General features: G+C 39.8%; 1 pseudogene across 1 annotated transcript; it reads left to right on the top strand.

The window, feature by feature from the left end:
- The first annotated feature begins 634 nt into the window (after window positions 1-634).
- LOC107164217 (toll-like receptor Tollo pseudogene) lies at window positions 635-27,135 on the top strand (annotated as a pseudogene). The gene is made up of 2 exons (XR_016191862.1): window positions 635-4,916; window positions 26,139-27,135. The product of XR_016191862.1 is annotated as a toll-like receptor Tollo pseudogene (transcript).
- The last annotated feature ends 712 nt before the right edge of the window (window positions 27,136-27,847 follow it).

The following is a 27,847-nucleotide window of genomic DNA, read 5'->3' as shown; positions in this document are numbered from 1 at the left end:
CGAGAGTAAAAGAAATTCCAGACACAAAGAGACGTACAACGATATTGTTGTTGTGGCGGATTCACGATGATGTGCCCTTGTACCACGACTCGAAATCAGGTGGCGGCCGTGGTCAATAATACTATCATATAATAATATAATATTGTATATTGTATTTTTATTGTTGTTTTTATTACATATATTTGTAGCTAAAACCGTCGGGTCATGTAGTAGTGGTAGTGATGAAGAAAAAAAAAACCCCCGAAAGAAAACATAATGTTATCCGAAGAGAGCCCATTGTGTGACCCTGCGTTATACGACCGACCCCTGTGTCTATTGTCGGCGCGACACATATTTTCGAAGGCCCGTGTGGGAGGGTGGGAAAAGAAGAGAGCGAAAGAGAAAAAAAAAATACAGAACCGAAAGAATAATATCACTCGGCGGCGGCGCAACCACCGCAGTTACTTATGCACAGAAGCCGCCGCCGCCGCCGCCGCCGAATCCCGGTGGGGTGGCCGCCAAACAAGTGGTTGCACTTCGCGCGCCAGCGCTCGACGGCGGCGACGGCACAGACTACGGCGGTCGTCTGCCGCGCACTCTGGGGGCCGAAACGCTGTGGCCGTACACTGGCCGTCACACACAGCCGCCACCGATCGCCGCGACAGTTTCTCGCCGTCGACCGTACCGTTCGGTCTGCAAACGTTTTGCTCGATCTTGCGCGCGCCGCGAGTATTGCGAGTGTCCGTTTTTTTTTCCGTGTCCGTGTGTGTGTTTTATGTGCGTTCGTCGTTTTACGCGTTTGTGATTTTTTTGCCGTAAGGGAACGGAGACACTCCTAAGTGTCAAAAAAATTAATAATATTATTATTACTGTCGTTTTTATTTTTATTTTTTATTTTTTTGGGGAAAATCGGAATTAAAAAAAACCGTACAATTTTTTTTCCCGTCTTCCTCACGCGATGTGCGTCCGGTGACGGTCTCTGGAGTGATTTTTTTTTTTTTTTGACCCACCCGAACGACCAAGTGCCGCCGAAAACTGTATACCGCCGACGATGACGTACCGTCGACGATACGCCGCCGGCCCGTTGCCGTGGCTGCTGATGTCGGTGCTGCTGTTGCTGTCGGGCACCGCGTGCGCCAACAACGGCGACCCGGTGTGCGACTGGCAGCGCGTGATGGCCGTGGATGAGGCGCAGCCGCTGCGCGTCGTGCTCAAGTGCTCGTTGCGAACAATCAACAACGCGGACAGCGTCATATCTAATCTGACGTCCGCCCAAATGGACATGATCACCAGCCTGACGCTCAAGTGCAGCGACGTAATATTTTTCGAGAGTAGCCTGGAGAACAGCTTCCTCACGCAACTCCGGCGCCTCAACCATCTGGACCTAGAGTACTGCAAAATAAAATACGTGCCGCCCGCGGTGCTCAGCACGTCCAGGGAACTAAAAAAATTGCGCATCCGCACCCATAACACCGACTGGTCCGCCATGACCATGGATTTTCATTCGGACAGCCTGCGCGGGCTCGTTCAGCTCCGGGAACTCGACCTGTCCGACAACAACATCTGGAACCTGCCGAAAGAGCTTTTCTGCCCGTTAGTCGGACTCGCAAACCTCAACCTGACCAAAAATCGGCTGCAGGACGTGTTCGAGCTGGGCTTCTCGGACTGGGGAAACGGTCCGACGGCGCCGGGCAAGACGTGCAACACCGCGCTCGAAGACTTGAACTTGGCCAACAACGACATCATATCGATGCCCGATAACGGACTGACCAGCCTCAGGGCGTTGAAAAAATTATACCTGCAAGAGAACCAGATCAATCAGATCGCGGACCGCGCGTTCGTCGGACTCACGTCCCTGAACGTGCTGAACGTGTCGAGCAACCGGCTTTCGGCGCTGCCGCCCGAACTGTTCCATTCCACCCGTTATCTGCGCGAAATTTACCTGCACAACAACTCGATAAACGTACTAGCGCCGGGATTACTCGAGGGACTCGACCAGTTGCTCGTGTTGGACATGTCGCACAACGAGTTGACCAGTACCTGGGTGAACCGCGACACGTTCTCCGGTCTCGTCCGGCTGGTGGTCCTCAACCTCGGCCACAATCAGCTGACGAAAATCGACTCACATGTGTTCCAGGACCTGTACAGCTTGCAGATACTTAATCTCGAGCACAACAACATCGAAATACTGGCGGACCAGGCGTTCATCGCGCTCAGCAACCTGCACGCGCTCACGTTGTCGTTCAACAAACTCAAGCACATCGAACCACTGCACTTTTCCGGGCTGTACGTCATCAATCAACTGTTCTTAGACAGGAACCGCATCGATACGGTGGACGAACACGCGTTCCAAAATTGCACGAACCTACACGACCTGGGCCTGTACGGTAATGCTCTCCGGCAAGTGCCCGCCGCTCTGTCCAAGCTGCACATGCTCAAGACGCTCGATCTTGGTGGTAACTTTATCAGGCACGTGAAAAACGCGTCGTTCGACGGACTCGACTTGCTGTACAATCTAATATTGTCCAACAACGAAATCGGCAACCTGACCGCGAACACGTTTTCCACGATGCCTCTGCTCCAGGTGCTGAACCTGGCCTTCAACCGACTGACGCACGTAGACCAGCAAGCGTTCGGCACGTCCAATAAGCTGCACGCCATCCGGCTGGACGGAAACGCACTGTCAGATATAAACGGTATGTTTGACGGTCTGTCCAAACTGGTGTGGCTCAACGTGTCCGACAACCAAATCGCCAATTTCGATTATTCGTACTTGCCGTCCAGCGTGGAGTGGTTGGACATGCACAAAAACGCCATCAGCAACCTGGGCAACTATTACGTGCAACGCGATACGATACAAATCAAAATGTTGGACGCCAGTTTCAACCGCCTTACCGAGATCACGGACACGTCGATACCCGACAGCGTGGAAAACGTGTTTCTCAACAACAACCTGATACACAAAATCAAAATCAACACGTTCCTGCGGAAGGCCAACCTGTCCCGGGTGGTATTGTACGCCAACAAAATGGAGTACATCGATATCGCCAGTTTACGACTCGACCCGGTGCCGGAGAACAAGGAACTGCCGCAGTTCTACATCGGCGACAACCCGCTGAAATGCGACTGCACCACCGAATGGCTGCAGCGCATCAACCAACTGAGCGTGCAGCGCCAACACCCCCGCATAATGGATATGGACTCTATCATGTGCCGGCTGGTGCACTCGAAGACCGAAAAGTACAAACCGCTGTTGGACCTGAAACCGTCGCAGTTCCTGTGCGAGTACGAGTCACACTGTTTTTCCGTGTGCGAGTGTTGCGACTTTGACGCGTGCGATTGCGAGATGACGTGCCCCGACAACTGCACATGTTACCACGATCACGTTTGGTCATCCAACATCGTGGACTGCTCGAACGCCGGGTACAAATTCATACCGGCTCGGATCCCGATGGACGCGACCGAAATATACTTGGACGGCAACGACCTGGGCGAGCTGTCCAGCCACGTTTTCCTCGGCAAAAAGAAACTGCAAGTGTTGTACATGAACAACAGCAACGTGGTGTCGCTGCACAACAAGACGTTCAACGGAGTGCCCGACCTGCGGGTGTTGCACATCGAGAACAACCAGCTGGACCGGCTCAACGGCGGCGAGTTCGAGACGCTGCCCAAGCTCGCCGAGCTGTACCTGAACGACAACCATATCACGAGCGTGGCGAACCGGTCGTTCGCTCCACTCAAGTCGTTGCAAGTGCTGCACCTGGAGAACAATCAGATCAACGAATTCCGGCCGTGGCAGCAGCTGAACGCGGCCAACACGCTGACGTCCGTCTCGCTGGCCGGCAACACGTGGCTGTGCGACTGCGACGTTATCGTCGGGCTCGAAGGGTGGCTAAAGAACAACGATTATCCGCCGTCGACGATGCTGTGCTCGGACAAAATGACGCCGGTGGCCGCGGCCATACAAAAGTGCCAGTCGGAACGCGACACCGGGCCCAGCATCCACCGGCCGTTCTACAACACGTCCGTGCTGGGAACCGACTACGTGCCGTTTGTGGCCGCCAGCCTGGCACTGTTCATCGTCGTATTCGTACTGGTGGCCCTGGCCCTGGTGTTCCGCGAAGATCTGTGCCTGTGGGCGCATTCCCGGTACGGCGTGCGCGTTTGCAAGTCGCCGTCGTCGAACGAGAACGACAAGCTGTATGACGCGTACATGGTGTACAGCATCAAGGACGAGGAGTTCGTCAACCACATACTGTCCACCAGCCTAGAACGGTTCGGGTACAGCCTGTGCCTGCACTACCGGGACATACACGTCATCAGCCCCGCGTACCTGATGGACAGTTTCCTCGGTGCGTCGGACGCGTCCAAGCGGATAATCGTCGTGCTGTCGCTGTCGTTCCTGCAAAACGAATGGGAGAAACCGGTGTTCCGGACGGCGTTCCAGGCGTGCCTGGAGCGGGCCAAGACGAAAAATCAGTCGGTGGTCGTGTTGCTGACCACCACGATCACGCCAGACCGGGAGCTACAGGCACTGCTCAAGTCGTGCGACGTGGTCACCTGGGGCGAGAAGCGGTTCTGGGACCGACTCCGGTACCTGATGCCCGACCCGAAGCCTATGACCAGCGCCGGCGGTGACCTGAAGAAGGTGATTTGCGACGGCCGACCCGTGGCCAGGTACACGGCGGCTCCGACATCGCTCGAGGCGTGGATTCGCATGAGTCCAGCGTCGGTGACGCAGTCGCAGGCGCCCACGCAGAGCTCGTGCATGTCTGAAGAGTCGTCGCAGAGGACCACTGACGAGGACGAGGACCCGTCCAACCACAGTTACGTGTCCATCGATTACCAGCAGAGGCATAAGCTGCACCACGTGTACAGCAGCATACCGGACCCGATTTATAATCAACCCGGAGGAAGGACTTATTTCGTTTAAGTCGGTGAGTAAAATGATAACTTTTAAGTATTTTAATCGTATGATAATATAATAATTAGGTAGGTACAACAGCTATAATAATAATATAACGATAATAATGATACCAAACGACTACGACAGTCTAGTTCGAGTTGATTACCTTATACAGGAAACTGCGGAGCTCGATAATTTGCGGTCTCGAAGTCACGTTCTTATTCATTTATTTATATTTTATATATGTGTTCTGTCTGCACCTCGCGAAATATCTTTTCCTCGGATATTCTGTGAGCAGACGGGATAAAAAAAAAATCATATTACGCCGATAGAGAAAATCCAATAACGTTGACGCCGAGGTCGTAATATTATTATTATTATTATTTTTTTATATTCGTATATATAAAACAAAAACAAACACACTCACACAATATTATTATGGTAGTATAGGTAGGTACTCGGATGTCTCGCTAAAATCGTATAATTTACGTGGAAAAAACCACATTCTAATTGCCACGATTCGCGTGCGCGCCAGCACACATGACAAAGCGTTTATCTATGTATAGTCAAACGGTGTATTTGCACGACGAACGGTTAATTATTATTTTTTATTGTTCGTCGCGCATCGTCCCGTTCAATTTTAACCGATCTTTAAGCATTTTTCTATTTTTATTCCGCTCCGTTCGTCGTGTACCACACGGTCGTTTATAATAACCGTTGCATTACAACATTACATACATATAACATTTGTATGTTAAATTATAAATAAGCCATTTCCTCGGAAACTTACAGGTGGATAATGGTAGTACACGTGTGTACGTATTGCGTGGTACGAGTCGTTAATATAATAAATAATAATTATTGACATAATTAAAAGCGACGCGGAGGAGATGCGCGCAAACCGTCGCGACAGCCACGACGGCGACGACGACGATTCGTCTCCGGCACATAATTTCCGGCAATCACGACCGCGGGAGGCGGTCATGCCAAACAACACGCACGACAAAAATCAAAAAACGATAAAGTGTGTGGGCAGTAAAGCGCGTGCATAAGATACTCGGCTGGTACGAGCAGGAGTGAAATGATAAAAAAAATTAAATAAACCAACACGACTAATCCCGAATATCTACACAACAGTTTACGTCCATGTACCTATACATCGACGGCACATAGTTCGGAAATTATTGGTTTTACGTCGAACCGGTTTCTCTACATATTATTTTTTTTTCTTCACCACCATTTTTTTTCCTTCGGAAATTTCGCTTTTGCCCGTAGATCGTTATTTTTATTTTTTAACGATATACGCCCAACGTTAATTGCCCCAATCCTGTTTTTTTACCGATTACTTAGGTTCTCTCTGATCAAATATTAATTTAAAATATATATTATATATTATGCTGTAGGTTTTGTAAGTTATAATATAATATTCTTATTATATATTATGTTTGGCCGATAACTCTTCCCACACTCCACCCCTTGCACAAAAATAATTTGAGTATACGTAAATGATTCGTTGTTACACGCTGAATATTGTACCTATATTAGTATGGGAAATGGATAGGTACTTAAACAAACTAACGAAACGTCAAGTAGCCAAAATGAATGATTACTGTATAGCTAAATGGACGGCGATTACATGTGGTACCTTACCGTTTTACACAAATGAGGTGACTTGTCAAGGCCCTCTAATTTTTTTCGGATATAGGTACTCACTGCTCGCCGAATTGTTGAAAACGTACAAATATGAACCTATGAAAAAAAGATGCGACTGGCTCCCCGTGGCGAAGGATCGTGTAACGGTAACACGTCGTTCCGATAAGCAGTTATTTGTTGTTAAATGATAATAAAAAAAAATATATATATTTCTATTCATTTTATGAGCACAAAAAGAAATTAAACATTGAGTATGCTGCAATGTCCTCTGACCCTACGGTACTTATGAACCCAGAATTCATATCTTTGTCCAACACAACGGTGTAACGTATAGGATTTTTTTCTATGTAATACCTGCTGGTTGGTGGATATAAATCTATCCATAGTACACATGTGCCTTTTTCTTTCAAGTAATTTTTTTTACGTAATATATAATAACATTATATCTTAACGTTGCTTTTTTCCTGTTTCGTACAAATAAATATTATTTGTATCATTGTCGAGTATATACCAATCTAGAACGATAATATGCAATATTCGTGCAGTCATTAATGGCTGGTATAACTATTATGTTGTTATCCTGGAATTTGAACACTGTGAAAAAAAACTAGTGGTTTGAGTTTATAGTTCGTGTGATTTACACGAACAAAAAATAGTTGTGACATTCTATGAAATGTTGATAGTCAAGTTCGACGTTTTTCATCGTACAAGGAGATGGGCAAAAAACAATGTCACAATGCGATTGTGATAAATAACAATTATGTATGATACCTGTTTAAAAGTGCCTAATGCTTACTGATAAATGATAATACACTTTTGATTTTATAGTATAGGTTTTCAAAATATATACCGATTTTTATTCATTCTATGTAACATTCAATTAACCGTGAGTAAATAACATCGTATAATATGCTCGTTAATGTAATAGATAATCACCGGTTTCGGGGGTAATCAAAGTCTTCAATTTGATGGATTAATTTTTTTTTAAATTTGATTCCTCCACATGTTGACCACGTCGTTCGCAGGTTGTGAAAAAATCGCATCGCCGTAATACGGTGTAGTGATCGGCGGCGAACAGGAGAAATACGAAAAAACACCTTTCTTGCGCGACGCATCCTTTGCGCTGTACGACGTATAATAGCTTTCTCCTCCCGTCGTTCTGTTTGTTTTTTCTTCCACCGCCCGGTCGTGCACGTCTTGTTAGCATCCGCGTCGGTATAATATACATATACATATATACAGCTGTAATAGTTATACATAAATAATATTATAATATAAGTATATATTATATATGCACGTGGAGCGTAAAAATGTTTCCTCGTCCACTGTTGTCTCTTGTCTGCAGTCTTGTCTGTGTGTGTGTGTGAATGGCCGGCGGCTGGATCAGTTTCCAATTCCTATGTATTTATGTATATGTATATGTATATATATATACATATTGTTTATGTGTAATACTTGTATAGGGTACCCGTGATGAAAATTACTGTTATTATGACGAACGGACGATTAGTAACGGTCTGCGCCGTGTGCACACGGCGGCTACCTATTTACAATAAGGGCATTTTTTTTCTTTCTTACCTGTTATACGTATACTCTTCAAGAAATAATAATAATATACACACATATACGCACGCACGATGCTGTTCGGCAACAAAATATTCAGAAAAAAGGACCTAACAAAAAAAATCACTATTTGCATCGCCCATCGATAACGACGACGATAATATAATTTTGACCGTGAAAACGCGATTCCCGTCGGTTTTTGTCCGTGTGAAATCGTGGGTGCTTTTTTCGATCGTCCATTCAATAAGAATGTGACCCTAATGTGCGAGTTGCCCGCACCACGTGTTTCACTCTTCTCCTGCCTACCCACCGTCGTTTCATCGTCCGTGTAACCTACCTATATTATATACCTCGTCTTGTTATTATATTATATGATGTTATAGTCTCGACGCGCGCGCGCGCGGTCCCGTCGTCGAGATATTTTCGATTTCGTTCTTCGCGAACAACGCACGAATTATGATTATACATGTACCGGTCGCCCTCGGGCCCTCGGATATACCTTAAGTGGGCTTGTCAGTAGGTATACTTAATAAAATAAAAAAAATAATAATAATAATAAACAAAAAGAACACCGGATTTCCACGCTACTTTCTCGACCGTGTAATTTTTATTAACTTCCCCTCCCAGGGGCTTCTTGTTGTTGACGCTGCCGCTGCATATATAGTTAACATATACTATATGTTTATAATATATTATATATATGTACACATACCTGCAGCTAACTGCTAACCATCTTATTTATAATTTTGTACAGACATCGCCGGTATACTTGACTTGAAATTCAACGAGCCAAGCACTCCCAAAATGTCAATTACATATTTTATGTTACTTAACGAGTTTAGGCGCACAATAATTTAAATGCAAAATAATAATGTAATCGTCTTCTACACGTGTGCTCACTAACTTGGCGGCTGATGTATGGCGTGAACGACATTTTTTTAAACGAGGTCGTTCAATTAATATAACCTAATTTGTATTATAAATTAACCAAACTCGGCTAATCTCATAAAAAAAATCCCTATTTGCTTATGTATAAGTCGTGTGGAAATCGAGTTTTTTCCTTTTTAATAGTATAGTCTTTTAGTGGACAAAAAAAAAATTATAATTTCCTCCTAAATCATTGAAATTAATATTGATGTATTAGGTACAAGCTGTTTTTATCATATAGAAAAAATTGGTACTGTCATAAAATCACCAATTCGTCAATTGACAGAATAAATGAAAATTGTAGAATTGTTAATCAACGTTTTCCGTTGCATAACATCATTTACTTTAAGACGGTCGGTTTTATTTTTTTTTTTAAATTAATATTCTGTAGAATCGTCTTGAAAATTCCAAAGTCTTGCCGTCTAGACAGTAGACACGAAGGCGTACACTACTCGGAGGGGCCTATCTACGGCCGAATTGGATTGTTTGTTAATTGAAATTTCCGTGGGGAGGCGGCGGTCAATTCGATTATACGAAAGACCGCGGGACGGTATGCGGACGAGGACGAATTTTCCCATTGCTCGCGCTCGCGCGTGTATGTGTGTGTGTGGGGGGTCGATAAAAAAACAACACATATACGACCCATAGGTACTATTGAGTCGACCGACCGGGAAGAAGGGAAAATACTAAAAAGTAATAAAGAAAAAAGATAGAACGTATATACACACTACACATTGTACGCATCTAATATAATAATACGGTATCCTCCCTGCAATTAGCAGCGACTAGCGAGCTTAGCTGCAGTCTCTGGCGAAAACAAAACAAACAGAAAAAATAAAAATAAAAAATGTTCTCGAAACCGTGACTAGCGACGAGCGCCAATGTATGTATACTATATATTCTCGTATATATTATATGCGGTGCGGCCGCCGACAGGGAGGACGGGTGTACATAATTATTACCGAGTTATGTTCTATCTTTTTAACGTCTCGTTAACGTCCTGACGTTAAAATTAACAGTTTCCCTCCCTTTGATCGTCCATATACATACTTCTATTATATATATTATGTATTATACACACACACATATATATGTATATACATTTTTTTTGTCTATACCTTTTTCCTTCGTAAATCATCCTCTTCCTCCCTCTCACCACGCGTGACTCAATATACCGACATTTCGCAATTAAGGACATCAGTGGCGGCGGGGATTGGTATTGAGTTTGTGTGTGTGTGATTAGATCCCCTTCCCACTACTGCCGTACGCCGTGCAGCTTAATTGATATGTCAATTTGAGACTCGTTTTCCTGTATATATATATAATGTTCCTTCATATAATATATACGTGAAGTCGGTCGTGATCCCGAATAGGGCCCTAATGAGGTATGCTCATCGCAAAAGGTTTTTCGCCGATTTCTATCGCAGGCACCGTCGCGGGAAACAATGTAGCCGATTTGCGGGGCTTTTTTTTCTTATTTTCCTTTTCCATTTATTTTTAAATTACCGTGTTTTCGTGCGATTCCCCGAGTAATTATTGCTATAATATCGTCGTCGCCTCTCCATTATAATAATATAGTCATTTGCGTTGGTCCCTAGCGCACGCGCTATTTCACATACAGGTAGTTTAATCGGACAACGATCGTAGCACGGTTTGCGCTTAACGGAAAAATCTCCGCGTATATCTTGCGTGCGCGAATATTATTAACACACCCATAGAGATAATACACTATAATATTGCCCGTTTAGTTTCCTATATTATAGGTACTACGTATCGATCTCTATAAGATCGTGTGTTGTTGTATTATAGGTGTGCCGTGTGCGTATTCGTTTTTGTCGCGCCGTGGCCGTGGCGTTGAAGTCTCGTTTGTGTAGAGTCTATACTGCTCTATAGTATAGACGAAGGCCGTGCAACTCGCATTTTTACTCGATTGGTACACGATAACATCTTATACTATCTATATATCCTATCTAGTAGGTATCTACCGTAATACACTGGGAGAACGAACACAAAATCTGCCGATTCCACGCTATCGTCTCATCTTTATATCTCAATTACCAGTAGTCCGTCCGATTAAACGCACGGTGTGTGTTATTTATTTACATAATAAGTACAAAAAAAAAAAAAAAACATCTCCAAATCCTCGTTATAATAATATACCGCTCGTGATATTTAAAACGTTAATAATTAATGACATTATATTTTTTGATGAGCTCGCGCGTTTAATGGTGTATTCACTTCGTCGGTATATTATACTGAATAGTGTTCATGATATTGTTTAATACATACACGCACATACATATATATTTATATAAATAAACCTATATAACTATACGCTGTCGTAAAATAAAAATGTAAATGTGAAATCTGATACACTCATGTATTTTTCTCATATTTTTAAAATTATAGTCGTAATTATAATATAATATCTCTGGACCGTTAAATCCGTCATTCTATTATCGCGACCGTGTGCGTTGCACTTTACGTTGTCGTTTAAATGTTCGACGCCGAAACTCGTCAATATAATATGGTAGGCATATATGGGTATAATAAAAAAAAGGAAAAATTAACCGTGGGAGAAGTACGGTAATAACAATAAATCCAAACGATTTTTTTCTCGTAACAACACGTCATGACCTTGTCGTCGGCGCAATCAGTTCGTCGATTTATCTGCACGTTACAATGTGCCCGGCGCATCAGTAGATAATATTTTGTTGAATTTCGGCTGTTTAGTACAATGATCGTTGTAATAATAAACAATATTCACGTCCGTGTCGCCCGTCATCTGCACACGGAAGCGCGTTTCCACTATTAAATACCTCATGTCATACTACTTCAGTACTTCACCGTAATATAATATTTTAATATAATAATTTTATACTGCATAAAATAATATATTACCATGTATTTTATGCGTATGAAATTACCACGACGACGGTTGTTCGGGCACAGCACACAATAACTGGGCACGCACGTAATTATCTCTGGTCCGAATTAACGAGCCGTTCAATTTACACACACGTATACGAGCATATAGGTATAGTGTGTACGTATCATATTATTATAATACTCAGCTCTGGTAAACAAACACGACCGCGTGCGATTGCAACCGCCACACTATATTATACAACTGTTGAAAATATCAAATAATTACAGTAGGTAAAAAAAAAAAAAATAGAAAACCGCGAGAAAAATTCTCATAAAGTCATAACACACTCGTATTTAATAATAATAATAATAATAAATATTTTTATAATGGTAGTATAGATAATTGTTTCTCTCCGCCGCGACGAAGGCCTCCTGCGACCGTATTTACTATTTTTAATTATAATATACGTATGAAAAGAGGAATATAATACGGCAATACACTCTCTCTCTCATCCTATCGTCTCTCTTTCCACACGTTTGTAATATGAAAATACTCGTTTATCCATTTCACCAATATTCATATTACTTTTAAAATATGTTATAAAAATCGTTGTATATTCGACGTGATGACGGCGGTACCAATAAATTTTATGTGCAATCAATAAATACCGAGGGGGGAGGTATCCTCAGTCTCAACGTAAGCGCGTATGTGTAGTGTGTTTACGCGCACCTGTCGGCTTTGGAATAATTGGTCATTATTTCTGCGCATAAATCATCGACGAGTTTACACACATTTATGATATGTATACCGGCATAATGTATAATAATAATATTATTATCACACTGGTCTTGTATTATACTTACAATATTATGTGGTGGGTTAGAGTTAGGTGGCTGCAGTGGCTAAATGAGAAACTATACCTACAGCGCGTGCACATACACGCAAACACCACCCAGCCGGAGTAGAGTGGTAGGAAGGTTGGTTGGTTGGTTTACTCAGGTATGTATGGTTATAAGTATACCTAAACTGAAGGTATGTGTGTCTGCAGAGGTAAACTGGTTCCAGCTCTGAGCGCGTCTTATTAGCGGCGTATACGGTATTATTATAATATTGTTGGTTTTCGGTTACCCGGTTACAATTATTATTGTTTGTGTATCGTCGCGAGGTGTTTCGGTTGAAAATGTGAAATATGATGATAAACCACCGCCGCCACTGCCGCGAATGACCACATTACGTCTGCGGTAATCGGACCCGCCGTCCGGTTTTTGTGCGCACTCTTAGTATTTTATTCGACGTGTGGACACGGGGAGAGAGAACAGCTGAGCCACTGATGGACAAGGATCGGGTGGCTGCCGCGGTGGTGTGGATTCTTAGAAACAGAAATTTGTCCGGTGGTTCTTGTCCATTGTCGCCCTCGCGTGCATATTGTTCAAATTACGAGTATTGCGCGGTCGTCCGCGTCAGTCCGTACACGTCAATGATAATTTATAATTTATTGTCCTAGAATTTTCGCACCTACGTCCCATCCCCTCGAGTGGGAAAGTTGCTCTGTCACTCTCCATAGCACACTCGGTCCCTCGCGCTCTCTCTCACTCTCTCTCTTTTTATTTCTTTCTTTCGGATGGCATATTGCGATTGGTTTTCGGACATTCAAGTGCTGTAACCACAATACCGCGATTCTATACAAAAAGTATACAATACATTATTAAACCTTATATATTATATAACAACTGGTACCTACAACAGTCTGCGGGACAAACACCCGCCCGAGTTCGCGAAACGTAACGATTTTTTTTTTAATTTTCATACATCGCCTTTTCACCGCCATCCATATATTATGATAACTACAAATGCCCTCACTCTCTCTTTGCTCTCTGTAGATACACAGTTACCCTAATCGTTTTTGGAAATCGAGAAATTTCGGTGTCAACGCTTAATTAGTAATTGCCGGCGATCGATGTCAAAGTCATGCACGTGCCCGCCACAATAGACCTACATATAAACAATATATAATAAAGTAATTAATAATTGTTTTATTACTTTAACCGCGGTATAGCAGTAATAGTTAGTAATAGTATATATAATATTCTATAGGTATATAGTATATCATGGCATGACGCGAGCAACCGTGAAGTTAAATATCGACGAATTTCAATCATAAAAATCTGTCTTCGAATATTTTTTTTCCGCCTAAAAACATTGATATTGAATTTTTAATGAAAAATAACGGCTGTTGTGCATGGCGAATTGGCAACGGTATATAATACCGAATAGGGAATACCTATTCTTCGCGTCATCTGTGCGTAGTCGAAGGATTTAATAAAAAACTATGTAAGTATACGCTAAAATATATAATATAGGTACCTATATATATCGATTTTTACATTTAATCCTTGGCCAATTTCTAATGTCATTACTCATTTTGTGTCTCGATAGAAAAAAAATATAGATACATTTTGGTACAATCACGCACATCCGTCATCCGAAAAAAAATCCACTTCCCTCCAATTATAATTATTATAGATAATCAATATTCCATAGATTTCATGTTATAAGTAATACAAGGCGTCCCATCTGAATATAACATGTACATACATCATAAATTCAAGTATACCTAATCAATGAATTTATACTATACACCTATAATATTAGTGTACCTATATTGTTTTTGATGTTAAGAACACTGAGAGATGTTTATCACGCGTTAACTCTTTTACATGGCATACGTGGTTGATTTCAACAGATTTTGAGTGGTTAAAAACTATAATTAACGTTTAATTTTATATGCAAATAAAACGAAATGCATTTTAAATTATGTACACGCTTAAGCCAGGCTATACTGGATCTATTAACTAATTTTCTTTTACACACCGTTCGCATGAATTGGGATCTGGAATCTTGAGAAACATTTTACTATCATGGACATCGTGTAAGATTCTTTTATTTTTCCAGAATCGTTCATAAATTTTGACGGACCTCCGCAAAATCCCTCGGATATAAAAAATAAGATAAATTATAGTAATTAATATTATAATCTTTGAGCTATAGAGTGCAGAAACTATTCTAGAGCTCCCAACACTACGGTATTATTATCATTATTTCATCGTCCAGAATTCAATATAATATAATAATATAATTACAACTATTCAGTCACAAGGTCGTATCTCTCCCCGGGGTCTAATCGAAGAGTAACAACGAAAATAATAGTATCTCATAATAAAATAATAATAACGTAATGTATAGAGACAATAAACGTGCGCTAACCTTATGTCCTATATATTATTATGTTATAGGTATACCTATATACTATACCTGTACATGTTCTATGCTGCTGCCGCAGTGTATTGTGTATACCTCGCAGTGCATTAAACGAGCGGGGCGGGAAGAGGACAGTGTGCGGTAATTTGAGAGAGTGAAGAAAAAAGCATTGTTGGGCCGTGTCACGCATATTACAATTTATTTCACTTGACCGGAACTAGGCTGTTTCGACGGGGCACGACGGGCGGAATGGTCGTGGAGGGGGTGTACTTTGCGAGGGGCGGGAGTGGTGGAGTAAGTCTATTGTATATTATAGTCGGACGAGCACAAGCTACTGTCACATCGTACGCCCACAGTTCACGATTATAAATAAGAATATTATACCACAGTACCTAGTTTCCTGTTCATAGTTGGCGGTACTGTTCAGTTACGATTGTTACGATACCGCGCACCTAGACGATTTATGTGTATATATATATATTATATAGGTATGTATATAATAATGACGATAACTGCGCAGACCCTATATATACTTTATATGATATAATGATTATTAGGCGTATATTATTGTTATGATACATTTTGTATATTATCTTTGAGAGCTGGCTCGGCTAGGAAATTGAAAAGTTCTGCTTCGGAGACTATAAGTCGAATAGTTCTATGTGAACTGTAATAATAACATAATATTTGTGGCGTAACCGAATGCGCCAACACGTGTCGTCCGTGTACGAGATGGCCGCATCAGATAAGTCATAAACGTACACACACACACACTGCTGCCTATATATATATAATATAAAGTCACGAAAACGTACGTTTAGATACGCGAAACGCGTAGTGTACTAGTGTGCATATTAAGTCGAAATCAGAGATACGCGATAATATGATAATGATGATAGTAATAATAATAAATGGATTTTAATTTTTGCGACGTTTTCAATGCATTCCTATTACCTACGCATATAGATGCGCAAACCGTTTAACGTTCGCTAAAATATGTCTACACACAGATACCGCGATGATATACGAACGATCGCGCCCATCAAATATTCATCGGTCGTTGCCTCGTTGGTATATATTTCTACATGCTCGTACATAATAATAATATTATTTATTCGCATAATGTATACCTACGCTATACAATTTATTGTAAAACTCGCGCATAATCGTGTGCAGCAGTAATCGGCCGATATGCATAATATTATTACAATATTTGGTAACTATAAAATATACCTATTACTACGTCCACAAACACATAGGTACCGTGTAAATCGGGGGAGTTAATAATAAATTCTTTGGGTCGCCTCCAAAACGATTTGCATATAAACAAAAAATAATACATAAAATGTAGGTACGACGACGAGAAAAAAGATATAAACAATACGTGCGGCGGTTGAGTCTTCGTCGTCGTGTCGTCTTCTCTTCCCGCAAACCTGTGCGGTGGTGTGGCTGTGTATGCAGCGCTCACGTAGGTACCAGTTTTTTTTTTATAACAATAATATTATGCGCGTTTATGGAAGAACAATGAGACGTATATATTATAATTACTCCTCTGCGAGCCTCGTAACAATATCATCTCGGTATATTATTATAAATTATTATTTTCCATATCTAAAAATAATATTAAATCGTGAACGTATCGATAGCAATAATTAAACGGTCATTAGGAATGCTCGTGTCGCCCACACGGAAAGCATAATATTATCATCATCGTATTTTTCATAATTATATAACACGAAAGTTCCGATGAATAACACAATACACAATAATAGGAGGCGACCGACCCGGCTCCCACCAAAACACAATCTTCCCGTCGAAACCTTTTACCTTTTAAACCGCTGAATATATACCCATCACGAGTAATATTATTATTACCATCATTACACTGGGTTTGTGCGTCATCGCTGAACACTCGCCAACGACCGTAAATCGATATTACGTCCATATAAGAATTCGATTCAAACCTCGTTCCGTCCGGGGCGCCGTTCAACTCCCCCCGAAGTGGTGTGTACGTACGGCTTTACCGGAAGATGCGGGAAATATTATGTATTAAATTATTATATCGTAAAATATACCACGCGTTGTTTGTCGAAAATGCGTCTCCGCAAACGCATTATCACATGTCCGGTCAGGGGCCGGATGCTCGGTCTGCGAAGCCGCGTACATGCACCTTCGGGAACACGATTTCCAAAGACTGACGGCGAAGGAGGAGAGATAGACAACAGCACCCCTCGGCCGCTAGCGAAGCCTATAATTTTCGACCGCGTGCGCCTAACCTAAGACGACGATGACGATGGCTCTCCTCGCAAATAATAATAATAATATAATGACGAAGTGGAAAGAACAAAAAAAAACAGTAAATAAACACACACCACGCACACGAGTTGTTAGCCGCGTAACAATAATAATAATCCCCTGGCAATCTTCGTCGGTTTGCCGACTCGTTAAGTATTATATACATATATATATATGTGTGGATAAGCGTCGTCGTGTTTATTATATACTTTGCTGCTGCTGCTTCAATTGCGGCAAACCGCACGAAGACCGAAGGGTATAAAATAGTAGAGACTACGTGCGGCTGTGCGTTGTGTGTTGGTTTTAGTGCGGTCTGTTTTCGGTTTTTATAAAATATATTATATTCCGCTGCAAGGTCGTGCGATAACGAAAAAATCAAAAAAAAAAATCCTATTAAATCGTATATGCATTTCGGTTTTCACACCCAGTGTAGTAGGTATATAAAGTACTCGGCTTGGAATCGCCACTCGCCACTTGTTTTATTGCGCCATTAGCGCGGCGTTCACGTCGTAGGCGTACATATTATGTGATATTGTTATTATAATATTATCATCATCACTATTCACTATATTATGTTTATAGGCCGCGCTGTAAGGTACCAATCGTATAATATTATTATATAGGTATGAATGTGTTCATGATTTGACCGAATGAAGTGTCCATTTGGTAGACGACCATAATAAGACCGTCACTGGATGCCACGATAACATATACCAATATTATGACAATATTAATTGAATTATCGCCAAGTATAATTTTATGAGTGTCGCCTATCAAATCAAAACGAATATAAATCTATAACTCACGCCGAAGTACTCACGTACATTGGAATGGTATTGTGCTTATTCTTGTTTTTCCACTGGTTACACAATGGTTATTTATTTATATTTATATTTTATATTTTTATTACTTTTTTAGAAATCGGCCCGCATCGTTTACCTACCTACCTTAATAATATATATATACCAATATTTCGTGGCACCCATTGTTAACGATTTTATTGTATAATATACCTAGTATGTAGTTAATGATGTTTCGATAATGAAATTTAGTTTTACGAAAGCGGCCGACGCGTGTAGGTGGCGGGGTGGGGTGTTAGAGACGGAGACCGTTTAATCCGCCGAGTTAATTTCTGAACACAATAGGTAACCTGTACCTACATAATTATTATAATTTTTTTTTCCATCCTTATTGGCGATACGAACCGCGCAGCACTACACTACTTGTTTTTACTGGCGTCCGATACACGCATTTATTAAACGGTTATTTATTTTTTTTGCTTTTTTATTCGCCGAACAAATGTGAAAATATAGGTACTTCCATAAGTATATAATATTCTCGCGTGATTTTTCACGGCGATTGGCCCGCGGTGGTGCTCGTTTCTTGACCGTGCAATTCGAACGAGTTCGTTAAAACGGGATTACTATATGTTATTATTATTATTATTATTATTATACGAAGATAGAACATAGCCTAACCTCCGCTATGTGTACAGCGCTCATTAACAATATACACGGCCCGAAACACGTAACCGTATAATAATAATAATATAATATGTACACATACACACATACACACTATTTGTCTAAAATATTACATACGCGGTACGCCGAACGCGGATTGCAACGAAAATAATAACACGGCTGCAGTGTATTTAGAATGATTCCAAGCCGTTCTCTACAGGACGATCCGCCGAGCATGTTCGTCTCTTCTTAATTTGCGGCAGTAATCGAGTCAGCTATTCGATTTCTGATTTTTACGACCAAATTCCTGTTTTTTCAAGCTAAAACTTCTGTTAAACGGACATTTTGAATGACTGCATCATTGGAGGAAAAAGCGTATTTGCCGAATCACCCTGTGTATATATATATTTACGAAACGTGGGTACCGGTAATCACGTTATATTTTCTCGCGCAGTACCAATCGTTTAAAATGCATACCGCGTGCGCTCCGCGAACTTATGGCCATCTAAATTTAACGTTTGCGAAATAACAATAACAATTTTATCATTATTATTACTATTATAAACCACGCTCTGCGAGTTTTACGGTCGATTCGGTTGTAAAATATTGTTGCACGACGTACGCAAAATACGAGCGAACCGACTATAACGCGATTAACGCTCAAAAGTTGGGCGGCGGTGGCACGCCCGCGGCATTTTGTTCGACTCGTCGGGCCGCAATCCGTTTAACGAAAACAATAATCGTCAATTAACAACTCAATTCGAGTTTAAACAAGTCGCCGACAAAATCGGTTAATTGTTTCGTGGGTTTTGCGTATATTATTATTATTATAAAATCCAGTGGTTCCTAGTATCGACGGTCGGCAATACAATTTTTTTTCGGCTGTAGCGTTGAACGACAGTGACACGACTAGTTATCCGTCATAAATAAACGCAAGGTCTAACCAACGACGCCCTGCACAACTGTTTACAAGCGTGTTTACATCGCTTCCCAATATTCTATGATAAAAATATATTTTTTCCCAAACTCGAATGAATTAGATTATCGTTGTAAAAAAAAAAAAAAAAAACCCGTACACATTCCAAAAATATGTAAATACTGAAACGACATAATTAATAATGATTCGTCTTTGCCATGAATGCAGGACTCGTGTTTTAAAAAATGTAAATCAATGTGACGGCCACTGGCAGATCAACGTTCTCGCTCGAGGTTTTCACTGCTCAGAGCTCGCATTATAGATTTTATAAATTATGCGACGGTCGTTGCGCATAACTGCTATGCATCGAAATCACAACGACCTTATGATAATAATAATAACGATAATGATAATAATTATTATCGATATTAGTTATTACTGCGCACAAACCGTAAATATCGCAATATCGTCATGTCGATCGATAGGCAACTGATTTACAACGATACCGACGCGGCGTCTTATAATATAATATTAAAATAATTATACATTGTAATATTATTATGTTTAATGGCGCCACTGCCACCACTGTCCAGCTGCAGTGGCGACGACGGGCGATATCACCACTGACGATAATATTATAGCATAGCACATTATTATTATTATTATTATTACGGAGTAACGTGACCGGTATCGTTCGTGAGAAAGATAAACGAACCCGACAGCTATTTTAATCTGGAACGGACGGGCACTATTGGGACGTGGGCACACCGACTGCCCGCAGTTTATGTTATATTATTATTATTATTATAATGATATTATGTAAACCGTATTTTATGCTATGTGGAAGAAAAACGACGACGACGAACGACGGAATTTACACGAGAACATCATTACTATAATAATATTATTATGCGAGAGTAGCCCAAGATCTCCGACGTCCTGATCCTCGTCGTCGGACGTCGAAGAAATAATAATACGATCCTCCGACAGACCGATATTAATATTATAATATTTTCACTGAAAATACGATGTTTTGCAATTACCGCGTTATACCGTGCATCCTCGACGCGCCGTGAAACGGACACATGCACACGCGAGATTAGAATATCATTATAATAATAATAATAATTCCGAATATGCCTGTATTGTATTATTATTTTATAATTTTTTTTTTTTTTTTTTTATAAATATTTTCTCCGCACTGCCGCCGATTCACACAGCGTGGACGCGTAATAAAATGAATGAAAAAAAAAAATCGTAAATGTGAAGAATAACTCGACGGGAAAAAACATATATAGAAATATAAGCTATTTTATTATTATTTCTTTTTTTTACGTTCGAATTAATCGAATGCGTTTGTACACGTTCGTTTGGTTTGTACGACACATGCACTTGACCTTTTTTTCGAAATCAGCATAGGTACACTCCGCCCCCCCCTCCCCGCGCGCCGGTGGTAGGAAGGTAACTTCCCCGTTCGAGTGGAGTGTAATTCCGCCGTCGTTGCTGTTGCTGCTGAGCACTCTCGAACTGCTGCTGTACGTCGGGGAGAAAATAATGTGATTTAATCCATAATATTATATTATCTACGTACTCCATGTGAACGAATGCCGATTTGACGAATCGTCGTCTGACATTACGTCCGAATAACAACAATATGAAACATTATCATTTCGATAAAAAAACGTTTTCGAAATAGCTCGCACCGAAATGGTTGATAAAAGGGTTGACATCTTGTGCTTTAGTCCGTCTACGAATTCAAACATAATATACCGATTTACAACACGTTGCCGAGTCGTCAGAGAATAATATTATTACTTTCTGAGGCAAACCGACAAAAAAATATCGTAAAATGGTTCGCGAGTATAATAATATAATATTGTCCGACTGTGTGTACGCTTCTTGCCGCGTTACAACCATGTTACGCCTGAAAATAATATAATATTATTATTATACCTGTGGACTTTCCTTTCCGATTATCACGAGTACCGTAAACGCTGAATCGACGACGAGGTATGGTAATAAATAACAATGATAATAATAATAATAATAGGTACTGATAATAATTATCATTATTAACGTTATGATAGTTCATTGTTGTCGTCGAAGTTTTTATTGTTTTTTTTTTTTTTCTGCCGTTTTACTAATAAACCACGACGCCCGTCACGGTCGACCTTTTCCGACTTTACCAGCTCAACGACACCCCGGTCGCGTTATAGGGTTAAAGTGCTCCCCCCTCCCTCCCCCCCTCACCCGTGGTTAAAAACCATCACATTGGCTTGGATTTATATTGCGTGCATTTTAGTTTGTTGCCGCGTTCTTCTTCAACAGATTTGGCGAACGGTCCACTCGAATTATTGCGCCTCATATAAATTATTATCTTTTAAGTATAGGTGTCTTTGTGGACACGTGTTGTCTAGTTTACATCATACAATAACATTGGTTTTTCACTCGTTCCGGACTCTAAAATTAGAATGCGCTTTCTCTTGGCTTGGACATTGTTTGTTTAATTTTATCGGACATCACATTATTTTGACCGGCGGCGGCGTACTTTTGTAGCGTATTAACGAAATGTTTCACTATTAATTGTGTAAATCCGTCCGACGCACAATATGTTATTAGGTAATAGGTATATTATCTGATTATATTCGGTGGTATTTTTTAAACGTCATCGACGTCCGCGGGAGCAGAAACGTTTTATTTACCTGTACCTATACGGATCTTCGTTGCTGCTTCATATGCTGCTCACGGAAATGCCAAACGTCCGATTTATCTACTTCACCTCACATTATTCCCGCTCGCATACGATATACATATAAATATTATTTAATGCACACGAACGCGAGTTACGCCGACGGTAGGAGCGCGCATTTCGTTTTAACAATATCGTGTGTGCGATGTATATAATATACACCTACCTTATAATATATTATTATTATTACATTATTATTGTGCTGCTGCGGCCGACTACGGTAAAAATTCCGTAGCAGTACACTTCAATGGGAAGAGGAGATTTAATACACACACACACACAACTTGCCATTGAACACAGTTTACGACGGTGAATTATATTATCGTAGGTACGCATAACTAGTTTTCTAGTATTTTATCCGACGACGCGTTATTATTCTATGTATATAATATTATTATAAAAGCCCATGATGGCGCCTTCGCCGCCGCCGCCGCCACCGCCGCTGTCGTAGGATGGTACCCGTATAATATAATATAATACGTTTGTAGAACGATTGGGTTGTAAAAAAAAAATTAAAAAAAAATAGGTAAGAACTACGTACTATATGCACACAAAAGCCACATAAAAAATAATAGTAGTCGACGAACGTGCACCTATACAATAATATTATAATGCATAATATACTGTAATATGTTATATACGCATTTATGCACTCGAGTCTGTCATTAGATCTGTTGAAATAAAAAAAAAATTTAATTTTAATTGAAATACATGTTATAATAATAATATTATACACATAAGAAGTTTTAAGTAAGCGGTTTAGTCTTTTTTTCAGCCCGTTATTGTGTTAGATATTCGTTTTTACGAAATTATCCGACTTATTTAATCTCCAGCGTACACAAATATGCTAATCACAACGGTCACAAAATTAAATTATTTAAATTAAATCGTTCTAATCTCTGGGACAGAAATATTGGTGCAACAACAATAATAATAATAATAATAATAATATAGACAGTTTTAAGGTTTTAATCCTAAATTTATCAGAGTTCCAGATCCTAAACGGACTGGTACGAATAGACTTATCGGCGGCAGTGTTGACGTAATAATAACATTAAGTCGATTTATGATTACGCACGCGCATAGACTAGCAAGACGGAGTTTTATCGTTGGTTTAATAATAATATGTCGTATAGATGGATAACGGTTTCGAGGACAGCTACCACGGTACGAACGTGCTTACTGTTTACCATAATAATAATAATATTATAAAATATAAAGACACGCGGTTAGACGACTTGGGTAAAACACGTCACACGTCATATTATTATCACTATTGTGTCCCTTAACTGTGGTACGATTTTAAATATTATTTTTGTCTTCTCTACGCGTGACACACAGAGTGTTTATCGTCGCGCTATATACGAGAGGTGACCGTCTCCCCATTCACCCCTCCCCCTCGTCTTTGATGGACTCGTTCTGCTTAGCCCCTATACAATAACAATGATCAAGAATATTTTTTTCACGTATTTTTCGTTTCCATAGATGTATAATGATTATTATTCTAAAATTTTATTACTCGGCACGAACACCTTGCACCCAGGTGACAAATGTCGCGTTCTCTTCTTTTATTTTTTGGTCGGCGTGTTACACGAGTCACTGAAATAATAACGCGCTATCAATATATTTACATAAATTATTCGTATATATCTATATATATAGTTCTGGATAACGTAATATTATAATATTATACATAATTGCATTAATACGGTATAATCGTATGGAGTTTTATTATTGTTATTCGTTGTCTGTCTCGGACTTGTTGAATTTATTAATGTCATAGGTAATATTGTTGTACAGTACCTATACGTTTATTCGACTGTTGTGTTAAAATAAATGTCCCTCATACCATGGTTGTGGTGCGCAAAATATTGTTGTTATACATAGCTCTCAACGGCGGGTGATTTACCAGCATCGTTCATAACAGTGCAGAGCGCGTAATAGAAATTCGGAAGGGAAACTTTTTTAGCCCTCAGTTGCCAACAAAAAAAAAAGCGTGCGGGAACCAGCGTCGTCTTCGCCGGCCCATGGGAAAACATCCATTAAGACAGACATATTAAAATAAATTTAATTTAGACCTTTTTGTCGGTATATTTTGTGTTGTTTTTGCTTTCGTCGTTTCCACGGCAAAATGGTGTCCGCCAATGGTGCACCGACCGGAAGTCCGGCCATGGCTGCCGTCTCCGAGTGGGTGTCCCCTCCCCTGTGGTGGTCGCCGCAAGAGCACCTATACGCGTATCACGCGCTCCGGTCAAATTTCCGTTTCGCAAAACATATTCGAAAACGATTTTATTTCACTATTAAAAAAAAATTTCTTGAAAAAAATACGAATCACGTATACTCTCGGCACGTTATGACACCGCCGTTAAACCACAATTGCTCCCCTAGATAGGTATATGCTTTACATTGTCGGTTGTCTATATAGGCACTGTCTTAAATTATATATACATAAGTGGTGTTGTGTTTCACTCGAGAAACCGATACGAAACGGCGGTCTTTATACTATAATAATATTACTATAATATAGTCTTATTTTGCCCCCTCTGCGTATACATTTATTTATATAATAATAGAGGTGTATTATTATATTATGCTTATACGCTTGCCTATATAATATATTATAAACGAAAACCTACATAAACTTACCGCACCTATCTTCGCTTTATGGTGTTGTGTTTGTTTTCGCCACCACGTCGTCGTTGTGTTATGTACGTACGTTCCCCCGCTACCTGCTGAGGGGGTGAAAAGAAAGGAGTGGAGTGTCAGTCGACGTGTGAACGGGCGAGCGAGAGACTGCATCGACAAGAGTCGGTGTACTATAGATAGAGATATTTTATAAAAAGAGAAAAAATGATTGAGAAAGAGAGACAGTGACGGTGAAAGAAAAGGATAGAAGAGTAGGGGAAACGAGAGAGATTTATAGGATGAGACGAGGTGCAGCAGGACGGGGTTCTTCTTACGAGCCGTCGTTGTTTTTCATACAAATCGTCTCATTCCGCCACCGCGCCGCTGTCGCCCCTCGCCGATTCCGCCTGTTTTCCACAAGAAGAAAACTACTTTTTCCGCCTCTTGAATACCCGATGGGAATTTATTATTAATACCGACGGCGTCTCCGCAATTTTAAAATATTCTCCCCATATTTATACCGTTTGTCCTCCCACCACGCCCAATTGTCGTATTTTATATTATTACATATCTATAGGTATAATATATGTATAATGAATGATATACATAATAAGAGACGCCCGCGAAAATTGCCGTCTTCTTCTTAATGATCGTATAATAATATTATCACAGCCCGTTATCTTATTTGCAAACCGTTTATTGTATATATGCTAAATACATTATATTGTATATTAGAATATATAGTGAAATTGGGGGAAAAAATTACACTACTATATAACTACTGACTAACTGCATCATCACGTCGCCCGCCTCCCTTCGACCATAAAATCTTATTAGCCATATTTTATAATATTTGTTTTGCTGTTGTTTTATTAACGCGCTCTCTTCCGATTCGTTTGTACTAATTACGAATTTTTATTTATTTATTGTTACAGATAAACCAGAAAATTACCAACTGCCGCCGCAATCGTAGTGGAGTGCAAATGCTGTACGACACCCATCTGCTTCTTCTTGTCTGTAATTTTAAACGATAAATACCACGTGTAATTATAATGTATTGTGTAAATCGAATTATTTTGTAAATAACCTCCGTTGTTATTTCATTTACGTTTTGTTTTAATTTTATATAGATTTTATACAAGCCTATTTTTTTTCAAAAAATATTCATTTAATATTTTTTTTTAATAACCTTCGTTAAAAATGACATACAGGCTAGAGACATTTTTTTAAAAGACTGAAATGGCCTTGAGGGGTTTCATTTTTCCTTGTAGCTAATAATAAGCCATATTTTTATAATGAAAAAAAAATACAATGTATTCGGGGGACATTATCCTTTTTTTTTGTATTATATAAAATTGTTAGCGCTTAATATGATGCACTCGATAGGTTAACCGTCGTCGGTTAAATTTTCAATTATTTATCCTGTTCGTCTGTTATTTTGATGATGTTAATGTATAGGCTCGGCCGGATTGTCGGCGTTGAAAAGTTCCTGTAATTTTAATATCTTCTATAATAGTAAAAAATATTTGAAAAAAAAATTTAAAATTAAACATTTAAACATAAACCGGTGCTTTTTAGAGTCTAGCGACCTAAAACTATAGCTCGACGTTGTGTAATTATTATTATTATTATTATTATTATTAAATCATTATTATTATTATTATACTGTTATCGAATTTTTTTGTACATTTTTTTATACTAACCCAGCGTGTACTTAAAAAGAACAGACTGGCTCTAAATGCTTAACAGATATGGGAAACCTATTCTCCCCTCGTGTAACTATATTTCCCTCTGTTATTGTATTATAAGTGTTTAGTCTTTATGTGATTTATTTTGTATTATATATATTAGACGCACATTTAATGATGTATTTAATGATGTGTACAAAAAAACAATAGCTTTAATAAAAAGTCATAATTTATAATGCTCAAAGTTTGTGTTTGCATTTTTACTTAAATTATCACTACGTCATTTTGGTCTTTTGGGCAGATTTGAAAAATTGACCTTCTCCTGCTCCTCCCCCTCACAATCCTCATCCAATTGGGCTTTGTTTCTATCATATACAGTGTCATCACACCAAAGGCAAAAAAAAAACGATTTACCGATTCACGCGGTTGTACCGACTGAGCAGAGATGACACTTGAAGAATGTTCATGGTATACAATGGTCAATGATACCTAAAAAATTTACTATGTATATATCATGATGGCGGGTGTTAAGGAAAATTGCTACAACAGTATACAGGATGATTTTTGAGCATCCTCGCTTTCATTTTTTTTTTTTTTTATTCAAAATCTGATTTTTAGAATTTTTAAGATATACCTCAAAAATCATTGTTTTTCCAATTTTTGATGTTTTTCCGGTTTTTCGTAATACATAAGACACATAAGAGTCAAGGATGAGTGTCCTGTGGCGTTACCAACTTCTATTTTTCAAATAAGAATGCTCCGTTTTTCTGTAAATAGTTAAGTGGATGATTTTTTCAAAATGTTTTTATGTTTAAAACATTTTAAATCGAAATTTTAATAAGTAGTTTCCGAGTGATTAAAATATTTTTACTGAGGATAGCAGTCCTTAAAATGGTTTTACAAAAATATAAACTATACCAATCTCATACACCTATTATTAGATGCAGTATTTATTA

Source organism: Diuraphis noxia, unplaced genomic scaffold (genome assembly GCF_037042655.1).
Source record: "Diuraphis noxia isolate RWA-SAM2 unplaced genomic scaffold, SU_Dnox_SAM2 contig0005, whole genome shotgun sequence".
Taxonomy (NCBI): Eukaryota; Metazoa; Arthropoda; class Insecta; order Hemiptera; family Aphididae; genus Diuraphis; species Diuraphis noxia.
This window is presented reverse-complemented; position numbering and strand designations above follow the sequence as displayed.